The sequence below is a fragment of the Manduca sexta genome, chromosome 6 (genome assembly GCF_014839805.1).
Source record: "Manduca sexta isolate Smith_Timp_Sample1 chromosome 6, JHU_Msex_v1.0, whole genome shotgun sequence".
NCBI lineage: Eukaryota > Metazoa > Arthropoda > Insecta > Lepidoptera > Sphingidae > Manduca > Manduca sexta.
This window is the reverse complement of record NC_051120.1, coordinates 5,106,052-5,121,549: the sequence shown is the minus strand read 5'-3', so window position 1 is coordinate 5,121,549 and position 15,498 is coordinate 5,106,052.

Genomic DNA, 15,498 nt, shown 5'->3' with positions numbered 1-15,498 from the left:
GTCATTTACAATAATTGATGATAACAAGTAAGTAAGGAGTTTCTTTCTGTCTCTCTTCTTCGGATATTCATCACTTAGATAGCTAGTGAAATGCTTGTATATTACCTATCTTAAGGTCTATCCCCATGGTTGATGATCGCAATGAGTCTTTTTAATATGAGCACGCCATAATAACCCAACTGCACCTCATGGTAACGAGTTAGGTTCAATACAATGTGAACTGCCAAGAGCCAATTACCCCTCGGCTGTCGACACAATTATGTCGGCCTGTTGGAACCGAATATACACAGGCTGGTCCTGGAACGCGACACACGTGGGCCACTATGGCGGGTTTTAACACCAGTACGGTGGTCGCTATCCGGGCGAATATAAAATATATCCTACCATCATTCTTCTCTGTAATTTGTTTAAATATAGACCTATATATTTTCTCCTTTTACCTCCCAGCCGAGCTGGCTATTTTAGTGACATCAAGCTTTGCTTTTTAACTTAACTAGTAATTATAATTATTTCATATATCTTGGCCTATCATAAATGCAACTATGTTCGCCTACGAGACTAATAAATTACTTTGTTTTATTTTTAATGTTATCGATTAAAACTGAATATTCCTCGCACGACATATCACAACCAAAAAAACGGCTTCTTTCTTCGCCTGCGACATGGTGGAGAATATTTCCCTCTCTCTATCCACGGACTCACAGTGAGATCAGTTTTTTTTATCGCAACCACCACAGTTTTCACTGTAACGTATACCAAAGTCAAAAACAATATCACTATAAGCTTATCAATCGTCGCTCTATATCTTTCAAGCCATTTTGCTATTTTATACAGGGTGTACAAATTATGCTCCTTCAGCGATTCACAGGGTGATTCCAAAGCTGCAAACGGGATCGACAAACAGACTAGCCAAGTGAGAACCGATAGTAACGTAGATATGAATAGGTTCATCCGTCTGTCTGTCTGCAGTTGCGTTTTGTATGCTTTTTGCTTTTTGTGCCTCGGTTCTTCATGTTTGAATAGTTGATCGAGGTTTAGGTAGTCGATGATTCTGGAAAAAATATTTTCTTTAAGAGTTTGTTTGAGAATTAAATTACTTATTGTATAACAAGAATATTTTCATGGCAGGTGGTAAAAGGCACTTGGTAAGTATAGTATTGATCAAATAGGCTGTTGACGACCAAAGGCAATAATATATGCCTTTATAGTTGCCAGAATTATACTGGCTTCTCATTCTAGATGTATACCAGCTAACACCAAAATAGACTAATCGAAAGGGACCATCATAGCAGACTTTTAACATTTGTGCTATAGTGATTCCCTTTCATATAATTAGATTGTAAGCCTGATGACAAATGGGGTGAAGAAGGACAAACGAATGAATTAGAAGAACAATAGATGAACGGCATTAAATACACCACTACAAACTCTTGTCATCTAATTAATATTTTAATATCTGTATACTCAATGAAGGCAAAAATCTATTTTTAAATAACAATCTGATCAATCCAATTGAGCGTAATCTCTTTTTAGCACACACCACACTAAACGATCACGAACAAAGATTCAAAATTACAAAGCCATTAAACACTGAATTACTGGCCATTAAAAAAAATACCTTTGCAAAGCTAGTCGATAAAAAATCATTTTCTTAAATATCACTTCAACACAAAACTGAATCCCAGTATGCCACTGAGTAGACTAAAGTACACACAGTGATTCAATCGTTTTGTATCGATGCAATCGTCATTAAATAACGATGATCATTAATTAATTACAATTATCTAGAATTATACAACTGATGTTGATTTTTTAAATTAACTAATGTGATAAATTTATTCTCTGGAAATATTCGTTAAATCAAACGTCGGGAATAAATAACTTCTTAATTATGATTCATAAAAATAAGAAATAATTAAACTACGAGCCCTGATTTTTATACTATTCCACTGCTGGGTCTCTTCTACTACCGAAAGAGATCTTAGTCTACTAGATTGGTGCATTGATTTGATTAAAGTATTAAGTTAGCTAATAATAACCTTATACAACAAACAATTATATTACCTTGTCAATATGCTGTAAAAATGATTTCAATAACAAGGAGAAATAAAACATAAAATCTTATTTGACAATCGATCGCATGTGCTAATAAAAAGAACAAAAAAACACCATTCAACACCATTTGGCACTTTTGCTGATTTACAATTTAGCCAAGTTAAGATGGAATCTTAAGGGTCTATTATAAATGATGCACGCAACGTCAAGATTGTCACGTAATAGTTGCCTAAAGCATGGCAACATCTAAACGTGTAACAACAAGATGGGAGGTGATGAATCTTGAAGTGGGATAGGAACAGGTGGAAATAAAATACACTGCTTAACAAATGGTATATTCATGATCATTGAGCACCGGTAGCCTAAACTATTATGCGTTCAAAATATAAACCAAACAAACTCATCACAGCTTTGTCCCCAAAGGGGTAGGTAGAGCAACGGGGAAACCCACACTTTTCGCCGTGTGTGTTCCGTGCCATGATAATGGCATCTATTGCTATAACTTTTAGACTACGGGCTGATAGCTGGAAAAAAAAATTCACTGCTCGACCCGGAATTCGCACCCCAGACCTCAGCTTTACATTTGTATCACATAACATTTTAAAAACAGCATGCCTACAGAAATGTATATTTATCCAGATTTAAACTGAACTTGCATCATCAACCAAGGATAAATTCGTATGTTCCATACTTGACCTAATCAAACCAACAATCAGGATGCAATTAATTAATTCACTTAATAGTAATCTAGTATCCTTGAAAACAATCTGTACGTGCGTCAACACGACTCCAATACTAAAATTAGCTTTCGTATTAAAGTGCACTAGCTGTGCCCACGGCTTTGCTCGTATTGTAATTAGTGTGTTACAAAAATTTTCCGCGTAAATCCCAACCCACGTGATTTTTTACATCCACACGAACACTCGGTAATCGTTATATTTCAGTCAATTTACATACAAACGTATGTACTATTAACTTAAACCTTCCTCAAGAATTGCTCTATCTTTTAGTAAAAACTGTGCAAAAATCTGTTCTGTAGATTTTGAGAAAATCGATCTCATACAGACAGACAGCTTTTGGGGACTTTGTTTTATAATATGTGAAGATAGTCGAAGATTAATTTCTGTAACTAAATATAGTATATTGGGGTGATTTTAAAGTGGGAAAATCGTTGGACTGACTTGCTTTGAGGTCACGAATTCGATTTCCGAGTCGGTCTAATTTATTGCTCAGCATCAGTCCGGAGTCTGGAATTTATAACCGATATGGCGTTTGACTCGCCCCTATCATATCATGGGACAGGATATATACATCAAAATGGGGTTACACTACTTGCGGTCCTGCATACCCTTTGAGATTAAAAGAGGTGTGCTTGTAATCCTTTATACAAAATTATTAAACCCAAACTAAAATTATTTCTGTGGACACTGAATTGGGATCCGTTACGATATTAAAAATGTAATCAGTTTTAATAACAAATTTGTGTCACCGGTCATGCCTTGATACAAATTTCCGTTAAAAAGTCGCTTTTTGTGTAGTTAGCATATCTGTGAGGGCTGGGAACCTAAGCTTCTGTTTAAGTTCGAATACGTTCTAGACTATTCCATGGGTTTTCTATCACAATTTGCTCGGGACTGGCAACCCTGACGTGCTGACGTCAAGTAGAAGGCGTGTCATAAAATCTAGACTAAATACTTTCTGTTGTCAAAAAGAATATATTACATTTCAAAATGTGTTAACGTTCAATTTTATGACGCTTCTAGAAAATACAAGACGCCATCTAAGCTAGCCGATAACACTAAAAGAGAAGTGAAGTATTTTATATAGCTTAGATGCGAACTTTCTTTGTTACACTGCGCCCTTGACTTTGATCGCAGTAGCCTTGCAAGTCGAGGTCGAGCAACCCCACTGCGTCACTTACGTTCTAGATATTTCTCTGTGGAAATGGAACTGTATCGATTGAATACTTTACTGAAATATCTACAATAGAAAATGTATTTATGAAACAAATTTTAAATGAAGTTATCAACGTAATGTTAAATATCAATATCCTAATACGGTTTATAATGAAACTTACTGATGGATTAGAGTACAAGGTATGTTATTTTATTTTTTCATATCAATTACTTTATGTAATTACATTTATAATACAGATTTAGCTTTTTAAAAGCGTTGTCGACTTTCAAACGTCAGTAACTTCATCCAACTCAAAGACTACTGAATATGAAAAAATTAAATCGAAAACCAGAAATGTTGAGGAAAGTGAACAACTTGTTTAAAACTGAGGAGGTGAAGATCTCAAAACCGATAACAATGATTATGAAAATTATTCATATTCTGTACTCACTCGATATGGGAGGATTTAACATCAAAACTAAGAAAGTGAAGAGAATTACAAAGGCTCTGTCCCTTGTGAAATGTCTTATCGTCGGCATCATTACCGTTGTCACCATGTATATGAGTCATAAAAATGTCACTTCCTTCATGTACTACATACAAATTGGCCACAACGTAATAGCAACATTAACCTTTGCATACTTTGACAGTGGAATGACGTATTGCGACTACCAAAAGATCTTATTGAAGTTCGACACGGCCTTGAGGATCAACAGGAAGAAACAGTACCTAGACATCAAAATGTTTATTTTCGCCATTACCGGCGTTGCTTTACGACTTAGTTTCGTGTTTGTTTACTGTTCATTTTTCGATGCATCTTGTGTTAGGCCTCTCTTGGCAAGGCAGTTGTCTATTTTCCTCTTCATTTCGTTTGATTTGATTTTGATTGTTTATTTCTTTATATTTTACACAACTTACTGGCGATTGTCTAGTATCGTTACTATTATCGACAACAGTTCGACAAGCATTGTGTTTATGCAATATCTTTATAAGGGATTAATAGATGCTATACAGACGGCGAAATCTGCGTTCGATGTTGTGGTGAGTTATATTAATTTATAGGTGTTTTTTCTGGTGGTAGGATATATTTTATATCCGCCTGGATAGCGGCCACCGTACACAGGGTGTTCAATCCGCCATAGTTGCCCATATAAATGTGTCGCGTTTCGGGATAAGCCTGTGTCTCGTTCCAACATGCCGGCATAATTTACTGTGGAGGGGTAATCACCTGTAGTCACCTGTGGAGTTGTAGTCGATATTTCATTTGACCCCACTCCGCTTACCATCAGGTGTAGTGGGGTCACTTGGACACTTGGACGTATAAGCGAAGTAAAAATGGCCTAAAAATTCATTTTTTTTTTATATTTTACATGATAGTTATTTCAGAATTAAATGATTTAAACCTAGAATCTTATTTAATATAATTAATTGTATATTTTATATTGATAGAGTTGGCGTCGTATTTGACACTATAATACCTTCAGTGTTTAAGGGAGTTTTGTAATGGAAAGGCTAATACGTGGGCACCGCGTACCAAACCTACATTTACATAAGACATGACGTATTAAAATTGACATAAAACAATTTTTCGCTTTCCATCTTTCTTTAAACTTTCATTTCTAGTTATTATTATAAAAACCTGAACCAAAAAGAAAAAAATACACATTAATAATTTTTACATGCATGCGTTTATTTGCAGTTCATCCTGATATTTCTGCACAATGGACCAACATTAATGATATCTATATACAGATCTTTGAAAGGGTTGCGAGCTCAGACAGGTTTGGTAAGTGTATTCAATTTTTTTTTTATATTTCGGGCAAGGAAAAGTGACCCCACTGTACCCGATGGTAAGTGGAGTGGGGTCCAATGGAATGTCGCCTAATGAGAAATGATTACCCCTCGGCAGTCGACACAATTATGCCGGCCTGTTGAAACCGGATACACCGGCTGATCCCGGAACGCGACACACTTACGTGGGTCACTATGGCGGATATTAACACCTTGTATACGGTGGTCGCTATTCGGGCGGATATAAAATATAACCTATCACCATGAGAAATAAATTAAATTATCCGTTACTTAGTTTAGTCCCTCACATTCGAAATACCGTCTGGGTTACTGCCATTGCAATGTCTCTACCTATCGGGCCGAAGAATATTTAGATTTTTCCTTCTCAGTATCAGCCTGGAGAGGTATTTGCGCCTCATATGGCTGTAACCTCGCCCCTATAAACAACGGTGTATACACCTGTAAAGGTTTATCATCTAGTATAAGAAAATTCATTGTATTAGTTGTAAGGTTATAGAGGTAAACCGTTGGTGTAACTATTGAATAAATAAAATATTTAAACATACGGCGAAAATTGGGTGTCCTGGTTGCACCTTCTCCTTCGGGGATAAAAACTTTTTTGTTTCATACATCATTATCATCAACCGCAGGATCTCAACTGCTGAAATAGTCCTTCCCCAAAGATTTCTAGAACCTATTGTAAGCGGCCCGCATTTAGCGACCTCATGCGACTTTTGGTTCATTAACTTCGTTTTAATAAATAAATAATAATAATATCAGCCCTGTATTATATACTGTTCCACCGTTGGGCACGGGCGTCCTCTACTACTGAGAGGGATTAGATCTTAGTCCACCACGCTGGCCTAGTGCGGGTAGGTAGACTTCACACACCCTCGAAAATTCCTATAGAGAATTTCTCAGGTATGCAGGTTTCCTGACGATGTTTTCCTTCACCGTTAAAGCAAGCGATAATTCACAAAGAATACACACTTAATTTTTTTGATAAGTCAGAGGTGTGTGCCCTTGGAATTTGAACCTGCGGACATTCGTTTCGGCAGTCCGTTCCACAACCAACTAGGCTATCGCTCACTAACTTCGTTTTGATAATTACTAATACATTTTTAGCAGATAATACCTGGCATGTCTGTTGGATACATCACCAATCTCTATTCGGTGTTTCTGATGTTCTTGCCGCCGCTCTGTGGTGGACTGCTGTCGTGGCGATCTGATGACATCAAAGTCGCGCTGCACAATAGACTGCTTTTGGAAACTGGTAGTTATTGCAGTATTAAGTAACAAATGGATACGAAAATGCTGATCTTTGTAATATTTAAACCGGGGAAAATAATCACCTCGTACCAAGAGTTGCTGAAAAACATTAGATACTTACTGCCATGAAAGTGACAGTTGCTGCAACTTTAACAACTACCAACGTGACGCCAAAAATGAGTTCTTGTCCAATAATTACACATAAAATATAAGTACTTAAGTATACCCTTAATCTATCATCGGCACCGTATCAATAAATAAATAAATTGATATATGTTTCAATTTAGAGAAGTATGCCAGATTGCAAAGTGGCAATCCATAGTCTCTACCTACCCCTACGGGACAGAGGTGTGATACTATGTATGTATGTATCTGTATCTTTCATAAAAATATATATTTAACACCTTTATTCCAGATAAGAACACCTATTCTGACATAAAGCGCTTCATCTCGTATGTGGAAGCTCGTCCGTTCAAGCTGCGTGCGTGCCGCATCATTCCCCTGGACACTTCCCTGCCCGTCCATGCCCTGAACATCTTCATCACTTACCTTATCATCATTGTTCAATTCACTCATTTGTTCTAAACACACTTACTTCATTTGCTTAATTTTGGAAAAAGTCATCAATTTAAATGCTGTTTGATTTACATTCCCCTGGACAGATTCCTGGCTGTCTACGGCCTCAACTTCAACGCTAATTACCTTCTAGCCATTGTTTACTTTATTCATTATAAGACAGTATGTTAACTGTTGCACAATTTACTTATTAGTAATAAATCTTTCCTAATGTATAAGCTAAAGAATTTGTTTGTTAGAACGCGCTAATCTCAGGAATTACCAAACCGATTTAGATATTTAGTAAGAAGCTACATTCCTCCTGAGTACTACAGGCTACTTTGTATACAGAGAAACTACTTATCTTGGAAAAACTTTTTCACGCGGGCGGAGCTGCAGGGAAAAGCTAATGTTTAGATGTAACCGTAAGAGTAGATGGTAGTTTGCTGACTGCGACCTTTTTTTCAATTCCTTACTTCCTTTTTATTATCTTTATTTGCTTCTGTAAAATAAAATCAATCGCTGTATTGTTAAGAGTGTTAATAAATGTAAAAATGTAAGCACAAATTCGATTCCGTTATTTTCTAAACCCGTCTCCTTACCCGAAATTAGTCCCACGCAACTTATATTAGATCATAATTGCCTAGAGAACCAAATGCAAGACTGGCCAATGCACGTCCCAACACGCTCTATCTAGACGATAGTGTTGTAAAACTGAGTTAACTTATTCTTCAGTAGTGCGCATTTAAGGAGCGGGATCAGTGAAATCTGGAAGACGGGATTTTATAACAGGAATACATAATTTATGGCTGGAATCAGGAACGTGGAAACGCGAGTAGAGTCAGCGTCTGCGTTTGTATATTTAATGGTTTAGAATAAAGTTACTTATATTATAGAGTGGATTTTTGTAAAGGTGTTTGCTGAAGTCTTCTAATGGAATTTTCTTGCAGCTACAGGCAAACTATTCTTAAGTTGGGAAGAGGTTTTAGCCTGTATTTATAGACTTAGGAAAAATTTACATAAATACAGTCAGCAAAAAAACTATTAAGATATTTAGGAAAATATACAGACAGCAAATAAACTTTGGCAATTTGGACAAAAATCTTTTTAACGTCTATCGATCTTGTAACTTTAGTTTTAAGAATATATAAGACAAGGCTTTTTGTGGGAGCACGCTGTACCCCCAAAAGAAATTGTTGCCATTAAAAAATACAGGAAGGGAGGGGGGTACAAAATATTCTGGACTAACACCTTTCGAGAGTCATGGCTGCCATACACGCTACGGTCCATCGGAAAGGTCCACCGGTGCAGGTATGCCTGCGCCGATAGACCGCAATGTGTGTGGGAATAGACCTGTGCAGATTTTTGAGCCTGTGCAGGTGACCGGCGCAGAATCGAAAATCAATTCTTTCAATTGATACCTGCACAGATGACCTCTCCGGTAGACCGTAGTATGTATGCCTTACATTAGTGTGCAAAAAAGACTTGACATAAAAAGATCTGTATAAAACTAACATCAGCTTAAGAACTTATAAAGTTACAAATTGCTAGAAAGTTTTTCCATGCGTTTCTCTTGCCTTATCTCAAAAAACCTGGCTAATATATGAGCATATAAAGATGTTATGATAACAAAAAAAACCTATAACATTTTCAAAACAAACAACAGTCATACATTTGCTTTATTTGTATCTTAAATAAGACCTAATTGCCTTGTTTTTAAAGTACAGAATATATTTTTCTGCAAATCCCTAAAACTCCCAGTCACATATTCTACCGAAGATAAGTATAAACTCCCGAGGGAACTAACGCCACGGAGCAGAATACCGGTAATAAAAGTGGCTCAAACTGAAGTTTTTATAGGGAACTCTCAGAGCTGACTTGTTGATTCTAAAGTAGTTATGGTAATACTTCAGTTATTTATGAAAAAGACAACTCAATAGAATAATTTAGCACTCACGACTAACCTTTGTAAGGGTTGGCAGAGACGTAAATCAATATCATTTCGCTGTTATATACCATAGGAGATAAGCTTATTGCGACATACCGGCAGGCGCGGTCACAGCCTGAAATTTCAAAGGGGGTCATTGTGTATTTTTTTAGATTTCCTATTATCAAGTACAGATCGGTTTTCTTGTTTTATAATTTTTTAGAATATTTTTTAAATTGACGTATACTATTTGGTGGGGTTATATAATCCCACCTTCGGACCGCGCCTGCACAGTGCACACCGGAGGCAATTCCCGTGAAAAAACTCAACATTCTTCGATATCACGATTTATTTATTAATAATCTCCGCTCAAGGAAGTACTTATCATCCATAATGTGGTTACAATTTGTGTTAATAGATTACACTTATAACTATTTACCCGACCTAGAAATCAAACTCAAGACCTTACGACCGGCGTATCAAAATTCTACTACGCCATCCAAACAGCCCTGAGATCCTATGAGTCCACGTCAATCCAAATGTCTAAAATTATTGAAATTATTTTGACACACACGAACGCAAAATCTCGCATTATTATTCCCAAATCGCATTAAGGTATCAACAGCAAATTGTGAATAATGTGACGTATCAACATACAATATTACATGAATTATTCATACACACATAAATCATCCACTTTCAAACGACACATGTACGTAAAATACACCAAAATAGGTCCTAATAAATTGGCAATACGATATATTTACGACCAGTTTAAATTGATCCGTGGATGCGATCGAACGTTGTTGAAAAACATATTCTTTACAAATGGATATATATATAAACGAGAAATAAATGAGTATTTCTGAAAATAAGTTTATGTAACGAAATAGTAAATACGAAATAATGTTACAAAATTTTCTGTCTCCATGTGTATATTTTTGTTCGTCTTAAGACATTCGATTTATTAAATAATGTATAATTGTTGTATTAAAACAAATAAAAAACATACGACACAAAAAATATATATAATTATTTCGGAACGTACATATTATATTAGAGAAATACTCAAATAGAAATGATTAAAGAAAAAACTAATCACTTCTGTATTATCACTTATATAAGGCACTCTAAATTCAATTCGCCCTCTACATAAATATATACAAAATCTGTGCTGTCCTCACAAAGACTCTTACTTACTTTAACTTAAACTTTCATATCAATTTAAAAAAGGAAAATTCAAGTAGTATACATACTTATATTAACATTAAGATAAAGTTAGATTAACGGAGACTCAAGCAAACTATGGTTATAGTAATAACTTATCACCTCCCAAATCTATAGATCGATAAAAAAATCCGTAAGCACACAAAATCTATAAGAAAAAGATCCATAACTATAACCTTATGTAAAATACCATATTTTTTTCAGATCAAAAGACAGGTCAACTTACAATGGTCGTTATTCCAGTGGCACACAATAAGAGCATCAATCATTCTAAGATTAGACGATGGGTTCGAACCAATACCGCTAGGGGATTGCGTGTAAAAATTTAAATGAGGCCTTACCGTCTTTGTGTTATATATCAATGAAATAAGGATACTGATGCAATTTTAAATTTGAAAACAACCACACTCACGCCTTTTATTAAAGGCGATATTCCCGAAAGGGTAGGCAGAGGCGCTATTGGTACCACCAGTTTCCACCGTGAGTATTCCGTCCCAAGATGTGAATTTAGATTGTCGTCACATCGGGCACAAATTTGATAATTGGATCTTCAATATTGATTACATTAGAAACATTGTTGTATTGTGATGATACATAGGGACATAGACGTATATTCGCGTGACGATGGAAATGCATGCAAGTACTCACATCTGCCACTTCCACACGACGTCAGGAACCCGCCTTGGTTATGCTGCTGCACTCCGTCACGTTTGTCAGGACACCACACACAGTTAGTACACACAATGTAAGGATTATGGGTCCTGGGACATCTATACTTTCACAGTTATAGCATTAATTATGAAGCGCGCCGGGGAACGTGCCGCCATCAATGCACCAAACTTTCGTTACTAGCGTCATCCGCTGGATGGCGCGGGCGTGTGGCCTCTCGTTGGCCAGCGGTATTGGTCGATTTAGTTGGCGGCAAATGCGTGCGAATTTGAATACCTTTCGCTCTCACACACATACCACCATCACGCGAATTATTATAGAATCAGTTTATTATTATAAATAACGGTTACGAAACAATTGTACTTATACCATATTCTCTCTGAAAATAGAACTTTAAATATAGGTACAGACTCAGCTATTTAGCAAAATCGTACCCCAATTAGTGTAAAATATTAAGTGAAATGGCCAGCAATATTAAATCAAGACTATAATAATTGTAAATAAGAAAAAAAAAAACAAATTATTTCTTCCAGTAGCAGCACTTATTGACCCCACGCTTAGCATTTATACTGGCAATAAAAACGTACTAAAAACAATAAAATGAATTACATAAACAAACGAAACCCAGTGTTGCCGTTAAAATATTTTATCTGTTATGAATATAATCCCATTTTTATGGGGGCTGTTAAATTTGGAACCGTTTTAAGGGCAACAATAAAGAACGCGTAAACCTTAAGGAACTGTTTGGAAGGATTATCTATTCCCTTGTTTTTCAAGGCTCTAATTTAAACCCTTTTGGGAATTGTATTAAATCTTGTTCAGGTGTCTCGAGGGAAATGTTATTTATTTACCTACTCCTTTTGTTTTACGTCTTGAACAATTTTTTTTTTTATTGCTCTCTTTTAAAAGTTTGAAGATCAGTTATTCCACGCCACATTGCCCTAGAAATAACTCTTTTGGATTAACATGCTTTCGATTCTCTCCTAAACCTATCATAATATGTAATATACTCAGTATAATAGAATAAAATTGCCTAATCTGAATTGCATGGCAGAATTTGCGTGCGAATAAAAACAAACTAGATTATCAGTAGAATAATAACTAATGTATTTGTAATACATTACACATCAAACACAACCATTATAAGACAGCACATAGCACTTAGTAATAATTCGACATTGTTAATCATTCCAATTTCAATAATTCAAATAATATTATGCTGCCAGTTCACATTATCCGAATAGGTTTTGTGTTTGCCAATACAACCTCAACATGATCAAAATAAATTATTTTGAAACTCATTAAAGGTTACATAAGATTCTACACGGGTTTGTGACCTGAATAAGTTTAAATTCCTATCTGTCACTGAAGATACAAGCTTTTGCTTAGTTTGAGAGACAGCGATCCATATATTTGATTAAGCCTTAAGAACTAGTTTTGGATATTTATGTATTTTTTTCTCTTATTTTTGTGGCTAAGCAAGCATGTAAATAAATAAATAAAAAATATTACAGTATATCCAGATGAAGTGAATAATTGTCTTTTAGATAATAATTTTCATTCTGTACAATATAAATACTATAGTAACCCCATGATTCAAACCCGCGAACATAAAGCATCGATCAAAGTCACTGCTCCCAAGGGAAGCCGCGCTCAGAAGTTAAATTGGAACGACGAATTCATTCCGTCTCGGCTAATCCAAATTATGCAAATTGATTGGATTGTTTATGATTAAATCTGGTTGCTTCCATTTTCAAAATAAAATAAATGAAAATCGTAAAATTAAAGTTAGTTATAAAATATATATTACTATTTTATTTGTGTTTTTGTTACAATGAATATAAGAAGTAAAATGTTAATATTCTAATAGTATGCACCTACAACTGTTAAAGTATCAGCAGTACAGGACTTCGAATTAAAAAACAAAGCATTGTACTCCATGGCCCGTAATAATTATCCAATCTAAGATCTAAGCATTCGTTGAAGATACTGAACTATTTATAGTATATGGTAAAAAAGCAATTGGAATTGTTTATTTAAAATGACGTTTAAATACTGACTTTAACTCGACAGCGTATGACATCGCACTTCAAAGCAATGGCCCTGAGCTTGACGTCCATCATCAGACTATTTTAAGGATTTTACCGCGGTTTTAATATTTTACTTTATTCCCGACGTTTCGAAGACTTTGCAGCCTTCATGGTCACGGGGGGGACTGAGGTGTTGTTCATCCGCAAAGTCAGAGTTACAATATCTACCTACATTTTACAAATATACAACTTTTTAAAATTAGCTGTTGGTGGTCCGATCTACGTAGAATGAGCTCACAGCGTCTTGAAGTCTGGCAGCCGGTCTTTTGGGTTCCGATTTAAATGTAGAACTGGATCCCAGACTTGTGCAAGCTTCCAACCATCTTCATTATTAAAATTAGTATGTTTTTTAATTTCAATAGCTTCGCGGACCATCCTAGGCAGGATTTAAAAAGTGGTATATTTGTAAAATGTAGGTAGATATTGTTACTCTGACGCCACATAATAGAGCTTACATAATTAATTTTGATATAAGGTAGACTAATCTATAGTCATGGAACTCGAGAAACTTCTAAAAGAAAAGTAGCATAATATGTTAAGAAATATATTATTCTAAAACTCCATTAGTGTAATAAAACGTCGAGACATGCACTCATTAATACGAAATTAGTCAAATTTAAACCTCGGTTGGCTCATAAATTCGTATCGGTGAGCACTAATAATGCCGCTAGACACCACACAGGATTCCCATTGCATATCGAGGACATATTATTATTGGAACTTTTATTTCAATACAATTTACTACTGAATATTCTACAGCGAGGTTTAACTCTATTTTCTTGTCAACTTGTTGTCAAGAAACATATATTTATTTATGTTTATGGTGCACCAGCAGCTTACGTATTACACGAAATAGGACATAATACAATGTTACAAACATGCTAGCTAATTTAATTACAGGTTACACAGAATTGACAACATAAAAAGACACTATAGAATACTAAGTTATTGTTATTATTACAACAGTCAATCAAAACAATACATTACACAAAAGAAGTGAAATAAACCGAAGAGTTTCTACTGTTTATGGGCGGTCGTATCGCTTACCATCAGGCGAATAACAAGCTCGTCTCGTCATACAAAGAAATAATAAAAAAATCAGAATACAAATTGACTGCTATATAACTGATAATTAGTAAATTTGTATCTCAACAATCTGTAGACGTGGTGCGACTTCCGCTCTAAGGTCCCTAGTTTGAGTCCAGGATCGGAAAAAAAATTGTGACTGGTTTTTCTGTCGTAATAATTACTTCGCATTTTGTTGGGGTTGGTTTTACAATGTTATACCACGTGCCTCGGCAAGCACGAAAGCCTTTGGTCTTACACCTGGTGTTGCTCCACTCGGATGGGATTCCCGTCTCATGCCTCTAAGAGAGTGAAGATCAAAGGGTGCACCTGTATACTGCTCACGCACTGGTGCATTTTGATATCTCCTGCGTACCTGATGTCCGTTAAGATTAGCCGCCATGACCGAAATTAGTGCGTAGTAGTAGTAGTAAAATGGGTAGGAGGGATTTAATTAAACAGTTTATCTTCAACAACATACCAATAAATAATATTTTAACTATAAAAAAGGGAGGTCCATACAATTCTACGCGCAACAATCATAAATAAAGCTTATGTCGACACAGAAATATCGGCAAACAAACCAAAATAGCGACTACAAATTACTGGACAAATTGGAATATAATAAATACCTTTAGTGCAACTGAATTCGGAATGGTTATAAATTTCAATATAGAAAATGAGAAGTTAATTATGTGAGTCACCTGTGTTGTGTCCATTTCAAAATTAAATTGGTATATTTCGGTCGTGAAAGATAAATAATTTTTGCATCATGCTTTAAAGTAAGTGTTAAGAGTGGTTAAAGAAATACATTATAATAATAACATAATAATTAAGATATTCTATTAACAATATGTTCCGAAAAGCCATAATAAAAGAGTAAGAGGGTAAGTAGGATCTCAAGTAGGCATTTGATGTATTGAACTATTTAATAAACAAAGTTTAAGTTATGAT